General features: G+C 31.3%; 1 long non-coding RNA gene across 7 annotated transcripts; it reads left to right on the top strand.

Moving 5' to 3' along the window:
- Positions 1–1544: 1544 nt before the first annotated feature.
- On the top strand, positions 1545–3546 carry LOC145104286 (uncharacterized). 7 transcript variants are annotated; one of them, XR_013707053.1, is made up of 7 exons: positions 1545–1947; positions 2047–2100; positions 2187–2236; positions 2425–2492; positions 2903–2984; positions 3191–3228; positions 3320–3546. It is a non-coding gene; the product is annotated as an uncharacterized LOC145104286 (long non-coding RNA). The 7 variants fall into 7 exon arrangements; XR_013707055.1 differs by having other exon boundaries at positions 2421–2492; XR_013707054.1 differs by having other exon boundaries at positions 2399–2492.
- The last annotated feature ends 22637 nt before the right edge of the window (positions 3547–26183 follow it).

Below are 26183 nucleotides of genomic sequence, written 5' to 3'. Positions count from 1 at the left end.
ATATATTCCCACACGGAAGAGTGAATATACCGTATAATGTATATAAGCTTAGGTACCCAAACTCAGTATATGATGTCATTTTGTATCATATATGTATTATAATGTTCTTAAATTTAAACCCATAGTTTGATTTAGTTCCAATATTTCCGAAATTTTACTATTATCTTCATCTTATATATCATCTTTCTGACAAACACCTTATAGATTACATATATTATAATTGAAAATTAAAATTATATAAGAGGAAGATAATTGTGAAATGTCTAAAACAGTGGCGGAGGGATGGAGGGGTTGCCGGATGCCTAGCCCCTCCAATATAAATATTATTTTGATATATATACTCAAAACGCAGTAGACCACCATCTAATTTATAAGGCCATATAATAATATAAACAGTCTAAATTGATAAGCCCCTTATGATTTGTTAATCTAATAAATTATAAGCACAAAATCCCAAGTAATATCTTATTTTAATTTAATTGGCATAAATGCATAACCGGCAGTTGTGGGGTTTAGAATTAAACCTAGCCAGAAAGATGCATATGCCATATCTCCTTTTAATTAAACGAGGAGTTTGAAGAATCGTCTCTTGCTTTTTCTACCGCTATGGTAATTAATCAAGGTAACATTTAATTTTTATTACATTAATTTGTAATTGATAATAATTTCAATTAGTAAGTAGCCCTTTGTTTATAAATAATATTTTTAATCGATTATTCATCGAGAGTTCAAGACAAATTGTAGTTATTTTTATTCGTTGAGGAGGTTAATTTCCGGTTAACAAATTATTTTCGGCTATACTTTTGAAGATTAGGTTAACAGAGACAAATTTTTAATTCTTTGCGATTTTTTCTTTTAAAATTCTGGACCTATTACTTTATTTGTATATAACATTATGTTTTAATATATTATTATGATACAATGTTGCCATTCATAATTACTTTTATTCGTTAAGGAGGTTAATTTTCAATTAACAATTTGTTTCCAGCTATATTTTTGAAAATCTAGGTTCATGGAGAAAAAATTTTAATTTTTTGTGATATTTTCTTTTAAAATTATAGACCTATTATTTTGTTCGTATATAACATTGTGTTTTAATATATTATTATGAAGCAAGGCTCTCAGCCCCCTTTATTCCTAAGTCCTAGCTCTGCTCCTGGTCTAAAAATATTATAAGTAATCAAGTTAGGAGTTGAATTGTAAGAACTTTGGACGATTACTATACATATATGATATAAAACAATGTAGTATGGTGAGTGTGGATATTTAAACTTATAAACCGTTTAGGGTATATATATATATATATATACCTTAATAAGCATTTAGCCTCAAATGTTGAATTTTAAGAGGTACAAACTATAAAACGATTTGTACAATCAATTTATACGATACAAAAAATATAAATCTTATTTGGTCAAAATTCAAAAATCTTTTATCGTTTGACTGAGCCCGTTTACAAACTTTCAAACTGAAAATACAATAGTACAATGCATAGGCTTCCTTATTTCTTGGGATTCTTTTGACCCAATCCTTTGATCCCTGAGTCGTCTTTGAAGCCTTAGATCCTGGCAAAATTTTATCAATTCTGGTTCATCCTCCCTTATATCATGGCTTTGCTTCTTCGCTGAAATCATTTCTCGTTTTACTGCATCAATCGTAAAGCCCTAAGACCCATCACCAACATCGTTTACCCCTGTCACACCACCACTGAACCACTTGTGCTGCTTTATCCTCTCTGTGTCTTTCTAAAAAAAGCCCTAAATCCCTTATCTCCCTCTTTCTTGGCCGGTCCAGATAAACGAGATGTGTCTGCCTCCTTCCGCATTGGCATCTACCTTGTCAAGCACGTTCAAACGAGATGTCCTCGCTCATTTCACACCCACCCTAATTTTGCAATCCACCTTTCTGCAATATGTCATTGAAGCCGAGTATTCGATACTGGAGAAGGTAGGTGAACTTAAAGTCTACAAGCCATGGTACACATATTTTGAAATTTTGTAATATTAGCATTAATGTTCGATTACGAGTTTTTAGTTTACGAAACAGATCCTCTTTTTCGTTTTGCTACTGTTAACGATTGTGCAGAGAGATGTTGAACAGGTTCTTCGATTTCAAACGATTTCTATGCTTTAAACACCTTGTTTTGATATTTTGTAACTGTGTGCGTTTAATTTTGTCATTCGCAGGGTTTTCTGAACGGCATGCTGGACATTTGTAGGCTTTTTTTTGCATCTAGGTACCCTTAATTTTTCATTTTAAGCAGTAAAAGTTTTGTTCTTATGCAGTTACGTATGCAGATGAAATTTCTATTGGTTTAGATTTCATATCCTTCGTTTGTTCATATTTACAGTAATTTATTCAATTTCTTTAAACCTTACAAATATGTTTGATTTTGAAGCTTTTGATATGTCTGTTTCAAGGTAGTCAATCTTGATCTGATGAAGGGGGCTTATGTTTTCCATCTTTCTTTGTTGCTCAAATATTATTTGAAGGTATCTCCCCTGTTCCTCAGTTTGTAACTGAGTTTATTTGTATATTAAGAAAAACTGACAATATTTTTAGCCATTTGATTAGGATTATATAGTTTCTTCATTGTGTTTTTTATTTTGTTTTAAAGCACAAACATATAATCCTGGTTTTGTAGTAATATCTTTAAAGGGTCTTCACAAGATTAAATCATGATTATCTGTTAAGTATCGATTTTGTATTTGAAGTCTATGCTTGTATTTAACTCTCTTATTTCATATAGAGATTGATTAGGTTGACATGTCTATTAATCTGTTATTGGGGGCTTATTCCTATTAGTTGTTGATTTAGTGTTAGTTTAATATCAAACTGGAAGAATGGAAAACATGAATTAATATTGGGTATCATTTTGTATTCCTTTTCTGTTCACGAGAAGGTGTATGAAGATGAAAAGCTGAGAAAAAACAAGAAACAAGTTGATGATTGATGATTGATGATTGAGTTACGTGATCTAGAAGGTAATGGTGGGAATTAAGTATTCCATTGGGCTATTTTATTTCTGCTTATTGTAAAATTTATTAAAAAAAACATTGGAATAAAATGCTATAGTAAGAAAGTAAATGAAAGTATTTGTTGTTTCTTGGGAATGGAATTGGATAAACGTACTTTATTTTTCAAAATTTAACGCAAAATCATCGTATTTTTGTTTTATACTATTTTGTAGGAAATTGAGAAGTTTCTACTTTGATTCAAAGGAAAAAGGTATAGTGATGGCAGATTTGTCCCCCCCCCCCCTCTATACCCTCTGTTTAATTATATGTTTGTGTGTTTAATTGTGAGTTTTTGTTTACAGGTACTGAAATGTACTGAAATGGTTGTTAACAGTGTATGCATAGAGACTCTTAAAGGTTTTTGTTCAATTGATTTTTGTTTCTAAAAGTTACCATGTCAGGTAAATTGAGGTTTTTCTTTTTAATTTTGAAGGCTTTTGCTTTTGAGTCAAATGCAACCCATGTTTTGATTCTGAAAGCTTTTGTTTGTTTTACATTCTAAGGTAAAGTTGAGGTTTTTGTTTGTTTATTCAAATAAGCTTTGTTTGTCTAATGTTTTAGTGATTGATAGCAAAGTTCAAAGTAATTTAAATAATTTTTGGTTCTTTGGATTTAAAAGTAATTCAATTCTATTTGATGGGATTGGTTTATGTTTTGGTAGGATTTTTCTATCTTTTTTTGGTTGGGTTTAAAGTTGGAGACATGAGTCCTATAAAGTAAAAATGACATGGGAGTGAAAAGAATATGAATTGGTTATCTTTGTAGCTGAAAACTATATGCATAGTAATTAGTACATTGCCAATGACCAAAGTTGTCAAAAGTGAAAGAGATGATTCAGTTTTATAAGTGTAATCACGTTTTGTATTTTAATGTTTAAAGTTAATATTTTTTCATGTGTTTCTTCTATGAATTGTTTTTAATTTTAATAAATAGTTGTGAGGTCTATTATATTCATGTTGCCTTTGAAATAACGATATACTTTTTGCTAAGACTATCAAAAGGAATACACTGATTTTATACTTTAAACAAAAATTTGATTCAAACGTATATATTTTGTTTTACATTTTGGCAGTCAAGTTGTAATGACTTTTTCTTTTACCCTTTTTTTTTAATTTCTTTGAATAATATTTATAAAAATTAGCTTATCGTCTATAGAATTATATGGTATTAATAATTTACATGAATAAAGTTAGATTGAAAATACTCTATTGTGTTTTCATCAATTCTTTTATCTAAAAAATAATTGGTCTGGTCTCTTCATCGGGTTACGGTTCGACCGACCGCTTCGACTTGGGTTTTAAAGCACATATAATTATAAATCATTCAATTTATTAGACTAAAAATATTTTACATTTAACATGAAAGAAAATTACAAATATGCCACTTGTATATTTTCTATTTTGGTTCAAGGGCAAAATAGTTGGATTTAAAAAAAGAATTGATAGTTGTTTTGGTTTAAGAAAAAAAAATCACTTTTAGGACCAAACTTGCAAAAATAGCCAAACTTATTGATGGAAAATGTAATTTACTCAATATTGCGAAAAGTATTTTTATGGTTAACCATTAAAAGTTTGTTATTTTTTTGAAATAAACACAACATAAAACTTTTAATTATATTAAAACCGAAACAACAACATACATTTATATTTAAAAAAGAAAAAAACAAACACAACATACATTATATAGATTTTTCATGTTGAATGATATTTTTCATAGTATGTTTTTTTGGAAGGACATGTTTCATAAATGAACTATGGCGGAAGGAAAAATTTACGAAAAAGAAACTATTCGATGTTTACAAGGAAAAAACAAATCGTACTTTTATTTTTAACCAAAGACAAAACTGCAAAAATGATCCCTGTGGTTTCTCATTTTATGTGGTTATGGTCCAAACGTTTGAAAAGTTGCAGATTTGGTCCTTCTCAACAAGATTTGTTGTGGTTTTGGTCCCTCATCCGTTAAGTTTAACTAGTTGGCTGTTAACAATTATAAGTGGTGGTGGTGACCGAGTGAAGGATTCCAATGGAACTTATAATTGTTATAGGGGTTTGTTGCGCATTATGTGAGATATGAAGGATTCCAGTGGAACTTAACGGATGAGGGAACAAAACCACAACAAAACTTGTTGAAAAGGACTAAATCTGCAACTTTTCAAACGTTTGGACCATAACCATATAAAATGAGAAACCACAGGGACCATTTTTGCAGTTTAGTCTTAACCAAAAATACCAACGTATATTATAGATATATATATTTTAATGATAGATGATATATTGTTGGTGCATTAAGTGTTTTTTTTTAATGTCATGTATTGCATGCTATTCGTATTAAGACATGTTTTCAAAAAAAACTAATCACCGAAAAAGAAATATTCTTCGAAAAAAACTCTTCATCGCACCCACATTCAATGTCCGTCGTCGAATTGAAACTCATCATTGTCTGTCGAAAAAATTAATTGCCGAAACAAACTTATTATGTGTTCATGTAGTCATGTACATGTGTAAAGAATCTCAAATTTTTCATTTTAATTGTTATTGATTTCGTTTACGCTAGTATGACTCTTATTGATAATTGTTTAGATGTAATAAACAATTTGTGCAAAAAAATTAATCGCATATAGAAACTAATTTCTGAAAAACTATTCGAACTCGTCGCTTGGCACGGGTAAACGGCTAGTATATATATATATATATATATATATATATATATATATATATATATATATATATATATATATATATATATATATATATATTCTTGCATGTGAGTGATGATATAAGTGCTCTCTCTTTCATAAAGACAAATCTTTCATCTTTAATGTCTCTGGAACAGCCAACCTTTAAGTACCATTTCCATGTGAAGTTTCTGATTCTTCTTTAAATTTACCAATGATAAAGTTTTAAAGAAAACTACACTCTAGTTTCGGCTCATGAGCCAATGGTTATCGTTCAACCAACTTTAGCAGCGTGACTTTTATAACAATGGAGTTTACTGTTTAGAAACCCTGCTAATTAAGTACGCGCACAAGGGTATACAACTCAACTTCTAATGTAAAACTAATGCTAAGCGGTTGGATGTAACAAACACACAAAAATGGAAGCAAAACTTAAAACATATATTCAAGCTAGATACTATTGTAAACCTTTTATTGGCTTTAATAAAAAGTTAAGACCGGCTTTATTTTAACTGTATGTGTTAGACAAGTCTTTAAATGGGGACATCAACTAGTGAGATCAAAGTGGTGGATATGAATATGATGGTATTGATAAAAGATGGATAAAGTAGGATTTCATGTTCAACTTGTATACTCTATTGAATTTAATACGATAAAATCATCCGTTTTTATGTTGGTTTGATCCGTATAGAACCTCATCCCAGGCTTGATTTTACCGGTGTTGGTTTAATACGTACATCAGTTAATGGGTTTCATGTGAGATCGACTTTGGAATTATTATATATTTTAAACGTCTACTAAGAGATAGTTCGATCAAAGTCTTTTAGTGTTGCAACTTGGTTAAGAGAATGTAGTTTTCTTTAACCGTTTATAGGTTTTTGAATTCTTCTAATGGGTGTATCAATCATGATGAATATTGGCTAATTCATAAATGAACTCATAATGGGTTCACTTTTAGGTTATAATCAGAGCGATTAATAAAAGAAGTCTAACTACTTTCTTTGGGAAATGATTCCTTTGTCGACATGAATATATGAATTACTCGATTATATAATTTATAAAATTTATTTGGAGCCAAATACAACTTATATATGAATCACGTATGTTAAGAATCAAGTTATAATCAAATTTATAGATATATTTATAACTTATATGACACAATTTTGAGTTAATTAGAAATGTATATTCAATAACCAAGCATAAAGTATATATGGAAGTGAGTGTTCTTTATCTGTTCAATTTAAATTTTCAAATACTGTCCAATCACGTTATCTTTCTTTTTCTTTGTCCTTTCAAATCACCTATTTGACGTCTTTTCAAGAGTTGGTACACTTGAAGAAGGGTAATTCTAAAGGCACGAACCATATTCCAACTACACAAAAATTTGATGTGCCGTCAGTCAATGTCAAACACAAATTTTGATTGACCGTATATCAATTTTATTTTTATTTATAATTTTTTTTATAAATTTATATATATATATATATATATATATATATATATATATATATATAGAAGTGTTTACTTTAACCCTTATTCTTTTATAATCTTGTTGTTTTTTATGATTCTTGTTTAAGATTCCAAATCATCCTTTTTAATATCAAGTAATATATAAATCCAAATATATATTGCCTAGCCGTTTTTATCTTTATTTTTATAAAAAGCTTTTTTCAATTGTGTGTAACATTAGTTATGTTTTGGTTTAATATTTTATATTGTATTGATGAATAATAAATATAATCCTGGTATTATTTCAAACACGTTTGATTTTACGGACATATATATATGTTATTTCATTACGTGGATAAAAAATATATGTTATTTTCATAAATAATGATATATCTAAGTGTCAAAAACCATATGAAATAAAAGAACAAACATAAATATTCAACTTAAGAACCATAAACATATAAATTTATTTTTAGTTCCAATTATATAAAATGACACGGTGACACTAAAATCATCAACATCTTTTAAAATGATATGTTTTTTCAACAAATTTTACACTATTTTTTTTCAACATTCATTTTTAGTCAACCGTATTGGACATGTATAGAGAATTAAAAATTAAAATTTATAATATATTTGAAAAACAAAATCGAAAAAATATCATTTCAAAATGGATTGTCAATATATTTATCGCGTTCTCGATTTCATAATTGTTTTCGTTTGAATATATATATATATATATATATATATATATATATATATATATATATATATATATATATATATATATATATATGAAAATTTGTCAAAAACATATGTTTTGAATATATTATTATAAAAAAAGACAAACTTTTAAAGTAAAAAGATTTAAAACTTAAAGGGGTAATACAGATTATTGTTATAAGATATAGGGTCTTAAATGAAAATATTTGACAAGTATAATGGATTGGACAGATTGGATGTGAAGGTAAGTAAAAAGGGGACTTTTATGCAATACACGAATTTATTTGTGTATATAGGAGAACCCTTGAAGAAAAAAGAAAATATTTAAGGGATTTTGCAAACGTTTACAAATTTTGGGAGCAAATTTTAAATTTTAGTCATAAACAATTGATGTTCCATCATCATCATCATCAATTGATGTTCCAGCTATATACATGCATTCCGTGGAGGTGAGCTCCATGTGCTCCACGAAATGCAAGGTATCTCTCAGGAATCGATGTGGCAAAAAAATACAAAAACAATTCCGTAGAGAGTAAGCCCTGAAGAACAATTCCGCAGAGTTCCCTCTGTGGGCTCTGTGGAACGACCGTTTTTCGTAATTATCTCGTAACTAATTGTTTCGCGGAATGATAGTTGTATCTCTGCGAGCTCCGCGGAATGGTGTTAACGCTCCGCGGAATGGGTAGGTAGAGTTGGTGATAGGCATTTATGATGTTTTTTTTGGGTCATATAAAAAAATTTTCTTATTTTTTTTAAAATCTTATTTAAAATAAACGAAAATCTAAGTTTTTGGTAGAGAATGTCTTATTTTTCATAAAAAAAATATGAGTTTTGTTATTTTGTATATCAGAGGGTTTTGGCAGTTAATCAATAGAATTAACATGTATGTTAGAACAAAGTTTAACAACTTAGGTTTATTACTTACGTCTAAGTTTGATCGTTAGATATTGGTTGTTTTGGTTAAAAATAAGACACAAATGTTCAATAGTAATATATCTTTGTCTATTCAACACCCAAATCATGTGTATGTCATAAACATTACACACGAAGCAGATGTCTTCAACTCATAAATGTAATGTCTGAAAAGAAGGAGATAGTGCATTTGTATTTGGAGGTGTTTGAGGGACGGGTTGAAGAGGCACCAGCGGTTGGCAACATTATATCTAATAATGCTCAAGAGTGTTCAGGAGAAGAAATTGTTGCGATAAATCAGGTGGGAGAAGAATATTTATATGAGTTTGGAAGACTGGGTAAGCAAATGATGTCAGATGATGAAAAATCAAATAAATGATGGTCAAAAGATGAGTTCACACATGGAAAAAAAGCTTAAGACATCTTTTATGGTATGCCTCTCATACCTGATTATTCTGATCCGATTCTTGAACCTGGACCATTTCACAGTTCAGGACCAAATGATGACATGTTTGTTCGTCAAACGTATAATAATAAAAAAGAACTAATATTTTCTATGAGTCTAAAAGCAACTAGAGAAAAGTTTCAGTCTAAGACCAAACATTCAAACAAAAATCGTTACGAGGTTTATTGTGAAATAAAAAACTGTAGTTGGCGTTTATATGCAAAACGACTTGATCCGACTGACGAATTTGAAATTAGGACGTACAACAACGTGCACGCATGTTCGTCGTCACAAATACACCCAAATCATAAGCACGCAAATAAAAAAATTATGGGTACTATATTGCATGAGATTATGGGTCAAACTCGTTCGAAAGTTTGGAGGTCTAATGAAATATCAAGGGATGTGAATGCTTTGCTAGAAATTAATGTAAGTTCAAAGAAACGTGGAGTACAAAACAATATGCTATGCAACTGATGTTGGGGTCCCCCACATAATGTTTTTCAAAACTTCTTATTTATTTTCACAACTTGAAGAACCATAATATTAGGATAGTTTTAACTTATTTATTTGCATGTACAAGAGACTTGTACATGCAAATATTGGGAACGAACTGGTTTGCATTGCGGTCATGTCATAATGGTCTTAAAGCACTTGAAAGAAACTAACATTGGTTATATGGCTATAGACGCTTATAAAATTGAAACGTGCCAAAGTACGTATGAGGAGGCAGTTTACCCCCTTCCAGAACATTTTGATTGGGAGAATCCTGAAGAGATAATGGTTGTTAAACCCCCGATAATGGATACACGTCAAGCTGGTAGACCGAAAAACAAAAATCGTATCCCGTCACAAGGTGAAGAACCTATAATAAGAAGATGTACTGGATGTGATAGAACAACACATAATGCAGCGACTTGTTTGACATTGGTCCCAATGAAGCAAAAGAAGCCTAGAAAATGTAGCTCGGTATCAGGTAGTAAGACAAAAGGGAATGGAATGGAAGGGATGCAAGGGACACAAAGAGAAGATTATTATTCGACGTTTGATTTGAATAATTGATGTTTTTTTAAATAATTATATTATGTTTCCGCATAAGTTAATTGTGTAGTTTGATTACTCTATTAAGACTACTTGCTTTTCCTATGATTATATGAGTGCATCATTGCTATTATAGTTAAACTCAGAAATTTGATTAAACTCGATGAATATACATATAGAAAGCCTAAGACACATAATATATGTACAACAATTTTTATAGTTAACTTCAGGGAACAACAATGGATACTTCTCTTTCTCCATTATTATATAGTCATCCCTAATTATGATTTTATCTTCAAAATGATCCTTTTGCAGACTAAGATCTATCATCTTTTCATCCTTGTCATCAAGTTATTTTTCAGTCATGTTGATAGTCTTCTTAGTCTTTTTTTATCCATTATTCATGCTCTTTGATTTTCTTTTTACTAACATGTATCCCTTCTTGAGCCTCTTTGCAATCTGATCCAATGACTTCATGACATTCAGTGAGAATCCAAGATGACTCCTTATCCTGTTTTTGTTGTTCTTCATCCCATTGCAATTTTTCCAAAGTTTCATCGGACATATATATGACCCTTTTGAAGAGGACGCAACAAAAGGTTCGATAGGATCACAATAGTAACAATCAACTTCGTCGCATGAGGAAATTTGGAAATTTGAAGATGAACTTATCATAAAGTTCAAAATAGATATATTTTTTGACTAAGAAAACGATCATATATGCGATATTTATACACCCTTCAATTACTGTTTTTTTTCAGTCTGGAGTACTATTTTCAGTCCGCAAACGATCATATATGTGATATTTATACACCCTTCAATTACTGTTTGTCAGTCTGGAGTACTGTTTGTCAGCCCGCAGAGCTATTTGCCAGTCCGCAGAGCTGTTTGCCTGTCCAAAGAACTATCTATCAGTTTGCAAAGCTGTTTGTCATTCCGTATAGTTGTTTACCAATCCACAGATGTGTTTGACAGTCCACGGAGGTGTTTGCATGTCCAAAGAACTGTTTGCCAGTCTGTAGAGTTTTTTGACAGTCTGCAAAGCTGTTTGTCGGTCCACATAGATTTTTACCGGTCCGCGGAAGTGTTTGCCTCTCCAAAGAATTATTTATCAGTCGGCAGAGCTGTTTGGTAGTCTGCAAAGTTGTTTGCCAGTCCTTAGAGGTTTTTGCCAATCCGCGGAATTTTTTATCAATCCTTTTTCTTATTAAGTAATGGTTTAATCTGTAAGAAGTTCACACCTCTATTTAGAAATGGCCTCCAATGTACCAAATTCTTCCAATGCAATAGCGTCGTCCAATGCTCCACGTCCGTGGACGACAAGAGAGGTGATGGTCGTCACACGATGTTGGATGAGCGTTTACGAGGGTGTAACACCAATGACTCTCCCTCATTGCCTTGTAGGTGATGAATGGACTTGCATAACATGTTTGTTCAACCATGAGATGGGACAAGGATAACACCAGATAAAAGCATATATTGTTGGTAAATTGATGGATTTTCATTTTAATCATTAAAATTATTTTTGTATATTTAATTATAATTATTTTTGTATTTTTAAATAATTTAAAAATGTACTACATGTTCCAATTATATATATTATCCGCAAGCTTATATACTAACGCAGGAAGGCACGTTTACTGTCTCGTCCCTAGAGACCTTTCAAGACAAAAACAAGTTGGATAAGCGTTACCGCATCTTCATCCTCAAGTGTCGGATATTTTGGAGATATAATGTACTCTTCCATGTTTTTTAGCTGCAAAATTGCATATGTAATGTGTGGGAACAACCGAGCCCTAAGATTTGAATTTTACCGGCCTTCATTTGAGTAAATTGACATAAGGACCAAATCGTAACTCGCTTATAAAAATATACTCCGTTTCACCAAAATCCACCTAAACCCCCTCTATCTCAAACTGAAACCTTTCCGCTTCAAACATGATCTGAGACCGTACTTCAAGCAACATCATCAAATGCATGAGTAAGGGGTCACCATTAGGGATAGGCATTCCTAAGAATTTCCCAAACGGCGAAGCTTGAAATAATTTTCATTGTGCTTTTGTTAGTCGTGGAAAAAAGTCTTTAATGATGGTACCAACGACACCTTTTAAAGTTGATTCAACTTTTTGTTCAAGATTATCGTGCTACAAAACATATATGTAAAAGGTTAGTAATTAAAAAAAATAAGGTTTCAAAAGTGCAAAGTAGGTTTCTATATTAAAAGTACATAGTAAAATTGGTTAAGGAAATAAATAGCAACATACTTTCAATTGCACATTAAAAAACTACCCAATTATACCATTGTCATCAACATATGAAGTAATGTTCACTCATATAATTCGGTAGAATGTCGTAATAATATCATTTTTGTATAAAATGAAATAAAATAAAAATACATTACTATAACAGGGTAGAGAAAAAAAACAATGGTCATTCCACAGACTTAATTGGTCAATCAATGGAGCACCCTCTGCGGATTGACCATTCGCCTACATAGAATGGATATTCCCCAAATCTATATTTTCCAAGTTTTTTTTCATTCCAAATCCATATTCACATACGAGCAAGAATTAACGAGTCTCTCGAGTAATCGAAGATATTATGCATTTTCATTCAAAATTATACCTTAAAACTAAAGAATATGAAAAACGGAATAAAAAAAATCATAAATGCATTCCCAGTCGTCGTGTCCATCGCCAAAAACTTTAATGTCATTCAGATCGATCTCCTTTCATCGGCGATTCAGATTCATTGAGTCTCGACGAGCAAGCTGCGGAGGTCGATAAGGAAGCAGCGGAGTGCTATGGAGGATGAAACAAGGAATGGAAGCAGCATAACTCGGAATTGACCAAGTCATGCCGGTTCCACAGAGCCACCTCTGCGGACCTCGTCAAGTGCTCTACGGAATGGATGATTTTACAAAAATACCCCTCTTTTATTTACGGCATGTCATTTCGCGAAGGAAAACAAAAGTTCCGCAGAGCCCAAAAAATGGCTATATGTGGCAAAATCCCAAAATTTAATCGGCTTAGTTATACCACGAAGAAAGAATTTATATGAACTTGATTCAAATGGACTCCTTGGGAAAAAAATCGAATCTAAGTACAAATTAAAAGTCTACTAGAGCATGGATCATTCAATCTACTTGAACAATCATGCTCCACCCATTAAACAAATTTTAGTACTCGACATTTACAATTGAATAAGATATCACAGTACTGATCATGTTTTAGGTTGAAAGAAGATTGAGATGGATTTGAACTTTTCTCATTTCTGAATTGAATCAATTAAGTGAATTGTTACATGAATTATTACATAAATAGAGAGTAACTAACTAACTACCTACTTAACAAACATACAGCCAAAATTACATAAATACCATAAATACAATAAAATGATGATTCTACCCTTATAGTTAACTTTGTTAAAACTGACACCCCCTCAAGCTGGAGGATAGGGAAGTATACCAACCTTGGAAATGAAATCTTGATGACGATTACCAGTTGGATTCTTTGTGAAACCATCGTCTAATTGGCCGTTTGTGCTTACATGTTGTAAAGAGATAAGTCATGCTTGTAGTTTCTCACGAACATAGTCACAATCTAATTTGATGTGTTTAGTTCACTCATGGAAAATTGGATTGGTGGCAATGTATATGACAACTTGATTGTCACACTTCAAAGGTATAGGAGTAATTCCTTCTTCTTGGAGTTGATTGAGTAATCTACTCAACCATGCAAGCTCAGCACATATACGACGCATAGATCGATATTTCGCTTCAGCTGAAGAAATGGAAACTGTAATTTGTTTCTTCGACTTCCAAGAAATTGGATTACCACCAAACATAATGAAGAATCCATTAATAGACTTTCGTGTAATGGGACACGTAAAAATAATTTGTAGTTGATTGTTCCTATGACATAACGAAGGACATGCAAACTAGCATCATAATGATTAGAGATGGTATTTGATTAAATTGGCTTACATATTGTACTGAAAAAGCAATATCATGTCTTGTATGAATTAAGAAATTCAATTCTCCATTTAAATAGTAACAGATACAAAACTGCATACAAGTGATGAAGAAGAGACAGCAAAATGACCTGGAGGAAGTTTCATGTACACCTTTTCATGTAGATCTCCATGCAAAAATGCATTATTCATGTCAAATTGATGGATGTTCCACTTTCTTTTAATAGTAACAGATACAAAACATCGAGTGGTGTTGAATTTCACAACAAGAGAGACGGTTTCATGCTAATCAATTCCCTTTTGTTATGTAAATACTTTAGCCACCAAACGGGCTTTATGCATTTTAATTGTACCATATACTTTGTACTTAATTTTTTAGACCCACGGACATGCATTTGGATTTTTATCCTTGGGAAGTTTTACAATTTCACAAGTTTTATTGAAATCTAAACCATTAAGTTCTTTGGTCAGAGGTTTTTCCAATTTTGGGACTCCCTTTGCCTTATGATAAAAAGTTGGTTCCTTTAAATTTGTTGCCATGTGAAATGAAAATGACGTAATGGGAGCCTCGGAAGTGTTAGTAGAAGGAAATGATGAGCTTAATATACAAAGATTAGCAAGAGTACGTGTACAAACTTCTAAATGATCTTGAGAATTTACATGATTATATATGCAATCATGAAGTCTTGTTGATGGTTGTCTAGTTCTGGTGGTTCTTCTTGGCAAAGATGAAGGTGGGTTAATAGGAGATGTATTCATTAATGAATGGATAGACGAAGAAGAATAATGCAAATAAAAATTTGGTTCAAATGAAGGAATTGGTATATATGATGGTGTAGGAGATGGTAATTCAACAGATGAAGAATGTAATGGAAATATGGGTTCAAAAAATTTGACATTTCTTGAAACGGAGATATTTTTTGTGATTAAATCCATTGTTGTGTAAGCTTTTTGACTATAAGGGTATCCCACAAAAATACAAGGATGTGACATTAGCATGAATTTATCTCTACCTTGTAGACAAATGGAGACATAACACAAACATCTAAATGCTCTTGAATTCGGGCTAGACATTTTAAGGATTATAAATTATATAAAATATATTTATACTCCGTACATGTTTTACGGGCAAATATTATTGACTCATAATATTTGAGTAAAACATCATTTCTATAAAATTAACAAATTACTTCAAATAAGCGTCTAAAAGTAAAAGACTAATTAGGATAAATAGTCTTGATGAAAGTTGCAGCGTCCGTGATGATGATTCTATGGATATAAAGAACGTTCAAATCTGACTTCGTATGAGGAAATTACGATTTATCTAAGTTTCACATTAAAACCGATACGACAAGGTGCATCATAAAAAGTGAATCGGAGATAGGTTGCTTTTTAACCCAAGTGATCTAAGCGAAAGTCATAGTGATCGACGATAGGAACTCGTCAATATAAAGAACGCCAAAATCTAACTATGTATGAGAAAGTTGTGATTTTTCAAATTTTCAAGTGCGACATAGTACAATAATGTGCGACACATAATTCAAAATCAAAATAGGTTGATTGTGAGCTGAAACAATCTAAATAAAAGTTTTAGTACTTTTTAATATGTAGTTGATGATGTAAATAACATAAAAAACGGAGCTCGTATGAAGATATCGTAGCGTTATTTATAGTCCAAGCCTTCTCAGACCGTAAAACGAATAATAAATTGAAAATTAGAAATGGAGTCTAATTGACAGTTTTAGTACTCATCGATACCTACGTATGGATATAAAAACCATAAAAAATGGAGCTCATATGCGAAAGTTATGAATTTTAGAAAAATAATAAAATTGGTCCGTTGAGATCACGACACGTTGCGTGAACTGGTGACGACAAGTGGCAGCATCCCCTTCACCCTTCCTCCACATAAGAAGGATTATAATCGCGACACGTGGAAGGACACAGTGCGTCCTTCCTGTTTTTCTATAACTTTTTCCAATCACTCTCACTTGTTGCTCTAACTGTTTCCAATCACTCTCAAACTTTCTCGAGGCACCGAGCCCGACCCTAGTGGTTTTAGGTATTAGTAGCAAAGCTCTGGAGAGCCAGAGAGCCCCAAGAAATGAGGACTTTCAGTTTCGAAGTTATGCCCGCGTAATGTATGTTTTTTCGTCAAACAACTTATAAGTTGAGTTATACTTACCGTGCTTTAACTATATCTTATATTTATGTTTATAATTGTTATTATGAACTTATAAATAAAATCTATTAGTAATTCCAGTTGTTATACTAACCGATCTACTTACGAGAATGATGACAAGGCAAGATCAGTGAGGTGTTTAAAGTGGATTTTCCAAACAGTATATTTTTATATGCCAAAAGGATCTTACCTCCGATGCGATCTTATTTGGCTGTTTCTTATTAGCTATACGTCAGTGGTTCGTTTGGAATTATTGATAAATTTGATAAAAAAAACTAAACATTTTAAATAGAAACAAATATTAAGGCTTAGTAATATTCATGTTTAGGTCGCTTAAATGGGAATCTGAAGTGTCAGTCAAAGATTTGACTTTCTCGCGAGTCTTCTACCTATATCAGGTGAGTGCATAGTTAATTTCAAGAACATGATTTTAGTACAAAGTATTTATTATCTGTTGAAAGCTTATAAATGAATTAATTTTTGATTATTTGCATTATGTGTTAAACGAGTATTTGAAGAAATGCATTGTTTGAAGCAGATATGGTTATATATATGTTAAGTGTATATATCGTATTTATTACATGATAATCTTAAAGAAAAACATTATTACTTAAAAAGATTAATGCATATTAAATACCGGATAATTTGTGTTAGATATATACACTAAATTATGATAGTATTGTCTGAATTTTGTTAGTATTGGAAAACTGATTTCAGAGATTATAGTCTCGTCTAGTTTTAAACTAAGACGTATAGAGTATTTCTTGATCTAGTTAAGTTGGATAAAAGTATCATACTATATTATAAAGGAAGCATTTTTCCTTTCACCACATTCATTTGAAACTCCCATGTATTTTTTTCTTTCACCACATTCATTTGAAACTCCCATGACTTTTCAATTTCTTTCTAATAATAATTATTATAAGTTGGTTAATAAGGTTAAATGAATATCAAACCTAAAGTGTAATCATATATAAACTAACTTTCAATACTAAAATAATATCTTTACTTCTACTTATAAAGTTATGATTTGTTAACTTTTAACATATTATACCTAATTTATTAGTTTTAATATATTGTTGGATGTAAACCATTATTATTTTAAAGACACAATTTTGGAACAATTTGTATAAAATATTTAAATTATTAATTTGAATATAACATTACAGTGTCAACTTAAATATAAATTTTAGTTTAACTTAAACAACCCAAAGAATATTTTGTAAATAGTTAAAAGTGATTAATTGTAGTGCCTTTCTAATAATGATTATAAGTTGGTTAATAAGGTTAAACAAATATCAAACCTAAAGTGTAATCATAAATATATTAAATTTTAATTTTAAAATAATATTTTTACTTCTACTTATAAAGTTATGTCTTTAACTTTTAACATATTATACTTAATTTATTAGATTTAATATGTTGTTGTATATAAACCATTATCAGTTTAAAGCTACAACTTTTGAACAGTTTGGACAAAATACTTAAAATTTTAATTTAAATATAACATTACAATGTCAACTTAAATATAAATTTCAGTTCCACTTAAAAAAACCAAAGAATATTTTGTAAATAGTTAAAAGTGATAAATGCAAAAACTAAATTGTAATCTCAATTTAACTAAAATATTTCCTAAATATATTTTTATAATCGTTAAAAGTTTTCAAATAAGTAGCTTAAAATAGATTACAATAACAATAGTTAAAAATAACCTTACATAAATGATTATATTGTTACCTTTAAAATCAAAAAAACAATGTTTTATATTTTAAATAATTATAATGTTAGAAATTAAAAAATTAAGCAAATAAATGTTAAAAAATTAATTAAAAATAACAACAACTATAAATAACATTAAACCATATATTATATTTAATATTATTCATATGTAACTCGCGGATAGAAGTCATTCAAACGATTGAGATTATGCAGTTATAATAGATGTATATATTATCATATAATTCAAAATAATCAATATATTATATCAATTTAGTATATATGAATTATTATATGAAATTTAACAACAACGTTATTGCTATATTTAAAAAAACATATATTTGTAAAGACTTCAACTATATAGGTGTTTCTGCGCAACGCGCGGGCATTCGCCTAGTATTCATATATTGTATTACGATAATATGGTATAAACATGAACACGTTTCTGAAAGATGATTATAAGTTTTATAGTCTTGCCTAGAAACGAAATAAGACTTATAAGGAATGTTTAGTTTGAGTTAAGTTGAAAGGATGATAAGTTATACCATGTATTGTAAAAATATTACATAGGCAAGGAAAATTGTGTTGGAGATTGATTATGGATACTGTAATTGTGTTTAGTTATACCCTAAGACCTAAATAGGATGTTTAGTTCAATTAAGTTTTGATATTTGGTAACATTATATTAAGTGTGTATGTGATATGGTAACGGAGAGTAGAACTCTGTTCGATGACACTAATGATTTGATGTGGTACGTATTACGTACAAGAGTACTATATTAGTATCCCCACCCCTCCGGTTTTATAGACAACCAGAAATGGTATGTCTGTATCTGGTAGTCGTCTGGCGCCTGGATGACAAGTCATCTATCAGAGTAGGATGATAGCCGCTCACTTAAATTCCGTGTAGTCTCAATGAATTACACTGATACAGATGAATAGGATTATATATTCATTGGATGCACTCTATCCTCCCCATTGTTGCCTTTATTGACTAACGCCTTCTGCCAAGGAATCTCCGAAGTAGTATAGTCAACTCTTTCGCTTATAGTGATCCACTAGGATAGATATCATAGGATCACTGTTATAGGATCAGTATGTGAGGATCGACGGGACGAGTAACTAAGGGTATATTGTCTTATGAAATATCTAGGTTATATGATATTGTTTAGTAACAGTTGGTTTTGTATGTTTGATAATTACGGTTTATTATCATAATAATATTGTGTGAATGAAACCCTATGTATCTCACTAGGTTTCCCAACCTGAAATACTATATTTATATGCATCACAGATAGCAATGTTAAGACTGTTGAAGACTTAAATAGGATGTTGGGTGATTAAATTGAAGACTTGCAGTAGTGTTTAGGACCGTAGGTCTTTAAGTTGTAACTATGTTGTGTATTGATCATGACATCCTTAGAGTTTTGTATTTTGAAATAATATCTTTATTCAAAGATATTTTTAATAAAGCAAAATAGTTTCCGCTAAATGTTTTATTATACTAGGATTTTCCGCAAACAAAGATGTTATGGTTTTTCAAAGCGTAAAGAATTTTTTTTTCGATTTTGAAAAATAGGTGATGTGACAGTTGGTATCAGAAAATTAGTTTAAGCGAACTAGGAAATAGTCATTATTTCTAGACTTAAACTTAGAGATTAAGTGATGATGGTGAGAGATGCGTCTAAAATATTTTAGGATGTACACCTAAATTAATATTATATAGACACAAGCACTAGAATAATTTAGGATATATGCCTTAATCGATATTATGTGCTAATAAAGTTATTATATAGCATGCCACATGGTGTATACCTTACTTGCTATTAGGTTAACTAGCATACTTTACGAGTAATGCCTTACCTGCTGATATGTGTTAATTGATATGCGTTATAGAATGTTTTAGGTTCCCTACCTATTGCTATTAGTTGAAGGAAATTGAGGTCTATTGCCGACCTTGATTTGGAAAATAAAATTTTATGTGTACATGGTTTAAACTTTTAATTATTGTATTAGAACTGACATGTAACGTTTCGAGGATATAGGGAGACATACGATAGTTGTCATCGATAACTTTGTAAATAGTGCATTAATACCTATAGAGTGGTATCGTACCTTTAGAGTACGTTTGGTAAGATAAGAATACCTTTGTAGGATTAATGTATGGGTAAAGAACAATTTTCAATTGGAGGGATGATAGAACTTTGGCGTGATCCATGAAGTCATCCTTCCACCTGGCGATTCAGCTACCGACCAGTTTGAAGAAATGATTGCTTATGGATTTAGAAGTACTGAAGATGGTTATAAATACGTCAATGACATCAAATTTGGAGTTATTTGAAATGATATGAAGAATCCATAGAATTCGAGAAATACGAAAAGAAAGGCCGATAAAATTTTCAGACTCATTAGGTCGAGACTTTGTCTATCTTTGCGATGTAGTATGTAGTTCAAGTGGTGTATTAAGAGCTGATATGTATCATGTACAAGATGCCCTGACTTAGCATTTAATAATAATTAGTGAAATTGACTTTTATCACATCCTTACATAAATTCCTCGATATTTTAATTCGGCTTTAAAATTCGGGACTAGGATGTTGAATATAGTCATTAATTGGTGAAATGTTGGGTAACTTACTAATTTAGTAAGATAAAGTACTTAGCTTAAGAGGCAAAACATCTATAGTATTGCATGAAGAGAAATGTTAATGTCAGGAGATGACAAAGAACTAAGTGGAAGGTAGTAGAATATGCTGAGAGGAATTTACATAAGGATGATGAAGTGAAGAGATATGATGATGTACGTGGTGACTTTCAAGTATCAAAAAGTGGTGTAAGTAGTTGGAGAGCGTTAGTCTCCATACCATTAGAGTAAATTATGATATAATGTGCCTTGAAGACTGGACACTGTGTGAGAAATAATTTACACAAAGAATTGAAAGTAGAGTTCAAAGAGAACTAAAACAAGCGTTATTATATGCTAGATCTAGCATATGCACCAAAATAATCCTAGAATGTGAGTCTAGGAAGCTTTAATAGGTGCTTGATAGGGAAGTGAAATTCCTAGTTGAGTCTAAGCAAAATTGTTATATGTGCTTATTTGGACACATTTATGTGTTATTTTTTTTTTGGTTATCATGTGAAGTGACTTGGGAACTGTGAGGCAATTCTTGGGACGAGTATGCATATGTGTGAAAGATAATATAGGCCTAACCTACCGGAAACACAAGATTCATACTTGGATAAGGAGGAGTCGTAAGGTTACTAAGGCACCGGTAGTTGAGTTTGTGTTGTCTATTTCCGTTATTACTTGTGTTATGGTGATGTATAGGAAAGTAGTTTTGGTTCAAGACCTAAGTGGTCATAAAGAACCGAGTCCGAGCAATATAAATATCTGTAAGTGAGTTCATTGGTTCAAAGAACCATATTATGTGTAGTGACCGAATTTAGTTGGGAGATTTGAGATAGAGATGATCAAGGTGATTGACAGAAGTGTTGCAGCCTTCGTTGGGGTTGAGCAACCAGTATGTAAAGATGTTACCTGTTATGATATGATTGTATGTTGTTCTTTCTTGACCAAAAGAGGAAAGATCAAGTCGTTAACATAAGATGGAAGATGTCTTCCGTGTTAATGTCTTTTTGTAGACACCAGAGTTTAGTTTGTTATGTAACTATTGTGTTATGCAATGGAAGGTCATTAGAGTATGACCATTCGGTATGTTGCTTTAGCTGAAGTAAAGACCATATATTGGGATGATTTTACGACTCAATTTAGAAAGAAGAAGTATCCTCTGATGAAAGGCAAGTTTGTGAATCAAGAGTTAGGACTGAAGGTCCATCGGTGTATGAAAGAATAAGTGTAGGTTAAAGCACCATCGCCAACATATGGGTTCAAACCTATCGGTTTTCGTTCAGGAAGCCAGGGGAGATACACTCATTATAGCTAGTACATGAAGCACATGCAAGTGACTTTTGTGTGTATACCTAAATGCTTCAAGAGAAGATCGGAAGGATCATTACAAGAAGATCGATTGGAGCGCGACAAGGTTAACTGTCCCAGAAAAAAGAGGGAAGAATAATATTGAGTTCAATAACCATCGTTGTTGCTAATATTTCCATTATGTTAGTAATCTCTTATTATAACCATTTTTCATATGTGTGCATTAGTGGAAGACTTCATTCTTGTCATGATCTTGATCAGACTGTGGTCGTGTTATGTGAGAAGATCACTCATTATAAACACAAACAGTGATACTATGTTGGGGATGTTAAAGTCATTAATATGAAAATCGGTAGTTTCTTCCAATAAGAAAAGGAGTTATGAATCATATAAGCCGAACCAGTTGTTAGTAGCAGTACGTAAGGGTTCAAACCCAAGTAGGAGAGAACAAACCCTTACGGTAAAAGTGTGAAAGTGAACTCGACTTCGGATTCAACATCTAGATCCAAGAAAGTTGTAGAACAAGAAGCTAGGAGAAGAGTTATTAGCTTTCATTTTTGTTATGTAGATAATAGAATGGATGTTTTGGTTGGAAAGTAAGAAAATGACATCAAATAACGTGAGGGAACTTAAGAGCTTTACCTATGCCTATGAGTAAATGGAACAATCATACCTTAGATCAGCAAGTGTCCAAGGAATGTGAAGAAACACGATATTCTATGGGTTATTATAAGACCAGGAGATAAGAGTATACCTTTCTACGCATCATATATTTAGATAATTAATGTATAAAGAATGTTTTCATAGACTCGTTAGCATGAATAAGTAAAGATTTTGATATGAGACCATTCTCTGATCTTCTTAAGAATACTTATGATGGTGATAACGTGAAAAATGTTGTAGTCTGACTAAGTCGAAACCTAAAAGTGGCACGGAACAGTTAAGTTCATGAACTTTGTCAAATTTTTGGATAATGAGAAATGGTTGTGTAAAGAACTCGATCAAAGATCGCTTAAATGAAACCTTAATTGATAGAATTAATGTTATGGAATTAGGTTGGCAAGTTGTTAAGCTGTTATAAAGGAACCTAAAATATTATTTCGTGAGGTAGTACTATGTAAAAACAAGTACTGACGTAAATCCTTAATAGGGGAACGAGAGGCAACTAGAGGAATCATTATTTAGAGTCTTTTTGTTGTTGTATGATTCTGTGACGTAATCATCCTAAGGAGGAGATAATTATAATGCCCGCGAATTCGGACTAGACATTTTAAGGATTTATAAATTATATAAAATATATTTATACTGCGTACATGTTTTATGGGCAAATATTATGGGCTTATAATATTTGAATAAAACATTATTTCTATAAAACTAACAAAGTACGTCATATAAGCGTCTAAAAATAAAAGGCAATTTAGGATAAATAGTATTGATGAAAGTTGTAATGGTCGTGATGCTGATTTCGTGGATATAAATAACACTCAAATTTGACTTCATATGAGCAAGTTATAATTTATCTAAGTTTCACGTTCAAACCGATATGGAAAGGTGCGTCATAGAAAGTAGACTGGAGATAGGTTGCTTTTAGACCAGTTGATCTAAACAAAAGTCGTAGTGCTCGTCAATAGGAACTCGTAGATATAAAGAACACCAAAATATGACTTCGTATGATAAAGTTATGATTTCAAGTGTGACACGGTACAATAGTGTGCGGTACAGAAATCAAAATCAAAATTGGTTGGTTGTTTGCCGAAACAATCTAAATAGAAGTTTTATTACTTTTTAATATGAAGTCGTCGATATAAATAATGTCAAAAACGGAGCTCGTATGAAGAAGTTATGATTTATGTAGCATTATTTATAGCCCAAGCCTTCCCGGACCATAAAACAAAAAATAAATTGAAAATTAGCCAACAATGTCTAAATGAAAGTTATAGTAGTCGTCGATAGCTACGTGTGGATATAAAAACCATCAAAAATGGAGCCAGTATGCGAAATTTATGAATTTTAGAAAAATAATAAAATTGGTCCGTTGAGATCACAACACGTAACCATAGCAGGTGATGACAAGTTTCAACATCCCTTTCACCCTTCCTCCCCATGGAAATGCTTCAAATTCCAACACGTGGATGGACACAACGCACCCTTCCTAGATTTCTATATATTCGAGTGATTTCTTGTTCAATTTTTGCTCAAACTTCTTCCAATCACTCTCAAACTCTCTTGAGGCCTCGAGGCCTGACCCTAGTAGTTCTTCGGTATTAGTAGCGAAGCTCTGGAGCGGAAAAGAGCCCTAAGAAATGGAGCTTTCAGTTTCGTAGTTATGCCCGCGTAATGTTTGGAATCCGTGTATGCCTACTATAATCATCAATAATGGTTACAAAGTATTTGAATCCATCATATGTTACATATTTATATGGATCCCAAACATCAATTTGCATAAGATCAAATGGGGCATTAGAAAAAGATTCAGTTGTAGGAAAGGGTAACCTTTGCTACTTAGCTTTAGAATAAATCACACAACTTTATACAGAAGAATGATCAGAATGATAAGATGTAACTAACATCGATTGCATTTTATGAAAAGGAATGTGACCTAAATGGTTATGCCACATCATACAAGTTGAGTTAAAGATAGAATTCGATACAAAAGATTTAAAAGTAGACAAAGATGAATATACAGAAAAATTGTATATAATGTTATGTTTAAGATGACTATAATAAAAAAAACATACACATCATTGATACTTTTGCAAGAACTCCAAGAGAAAAGCTATTCTTCAATGAAAGGTCTTGTTCAAGGCAGGTTTTGTTAGTAAAAGTTGAAAGATCTAATATGCCCAAGAGTCATATTAAAATGATATTGCTAAATAACATATGATCGTAAGGGTCACAATAACAACAACTTGATACAAATGATTATTTATTAGAAATTGATTTTAGTAAATATTCATAAACTCTTATAATAATTGAGAAAATATTTATTTCAAGGAAATAATTATTTTACAATACAAGTAACACATTATTTCATATGGTATGAATATAATATGTCATGTACATCTTTTTGGACCTAATAAGTCTTTTTTCTTTTAGCAAAAGACAAAGTTTATATCTTATAAACTTTGAGTTTATAAAATATGAACTCTTGACTTGTCTTTTCTTCTTGGAAACATGAGATGAAGAGAAAAAAACGTTTGCATTGATATAATGTAAAAGAATCAAACCTAGGGAGATATGTTCATGACATAGGGGACAAAGTTGTCTAAAAGTACTTAATGGTTAATGACTCTTGAACCATACTTCTATTACAAATAAGAGGTGAGTGCTCTCATTTTTCTTAACTCCTCTCTCCTTGGCCGAGAGCTCTTTCTTCTTCTCCATCTTCTCTCTAAAGTCTTAAACTTTGAAGATTTTGTTGCTTGCATTCTCTCTTTAAGTCATAATCTTGTTTTGGCTTAAAAGCTTAAGAGTTGTAACTAGCATTACATCAAGTTGGCACATTGTTGGTGTCTCAAGGGTTCATCCTCACTCCATCAACTTCCAAGCCTCCCCTAGAGGACTCAAAGTGCTTCAAAGGTTGTTACCACTTCTTCCTTCTATGGTTGTGTTTTAAATCTTTCCTTTACTTGCAAGATGATCCTTGGTGGGTGATAAAATGTTTATGTTATTCTATAAAACTCAAGTCTTCCATTTGTCATTCTTTGTAGTTTTTTTTAAACTAGTTTTTAAATAAAACCCGACAAGTGGTATCAGAGTCACCTTGCAAGTTTGGTTAAGATTTTTTGATTTATGGCAATCTTAGTTTTTGGAGAATATGGAAAACTTGTTTTTGTATAAAAACAAGTTCATACATATTTTTTTTGACAACTTTATAATTGTTATTTTATGTGACAAAACTTACATGCATTTTTGTCACTTAAAGTTGTCTTAGAAAAACAAAGGTTATTTTATGTTTATATGTATTTTAGTGTACATAAACAAGCCTTGGACCATTTGTGTTGTTGTTTGTGTGATTTGGTTGAAAATAGTTTGTAATATTCTTTTATTCATAAAGTATGTAATAAAAGTAGCTAGTTTTTATTTTTGTTATTTTTATGTAATAGATTAGT

Source organism: Lactuca virosa, chromosome 1 (assembly GCF_052849685.1).
Source record: "Lactuca virosa cultivar CGN04683 chromosome 1, Lactuca_virosa_CGN04683_v6, whole genome shotgun sequence".
NCBI classification, from domain to species: Eukaryota; Viridiplantae; Streptophyta; class Magnoliopsida; order Asterales; family Asteraceae; genus Lactuca; species Lactuca virosa.
The sequence above is the reverse complement of the archived record's forward strand: the minus strand, read 5'-3'. Positions and strand labels throughout refer to the sequence as shown.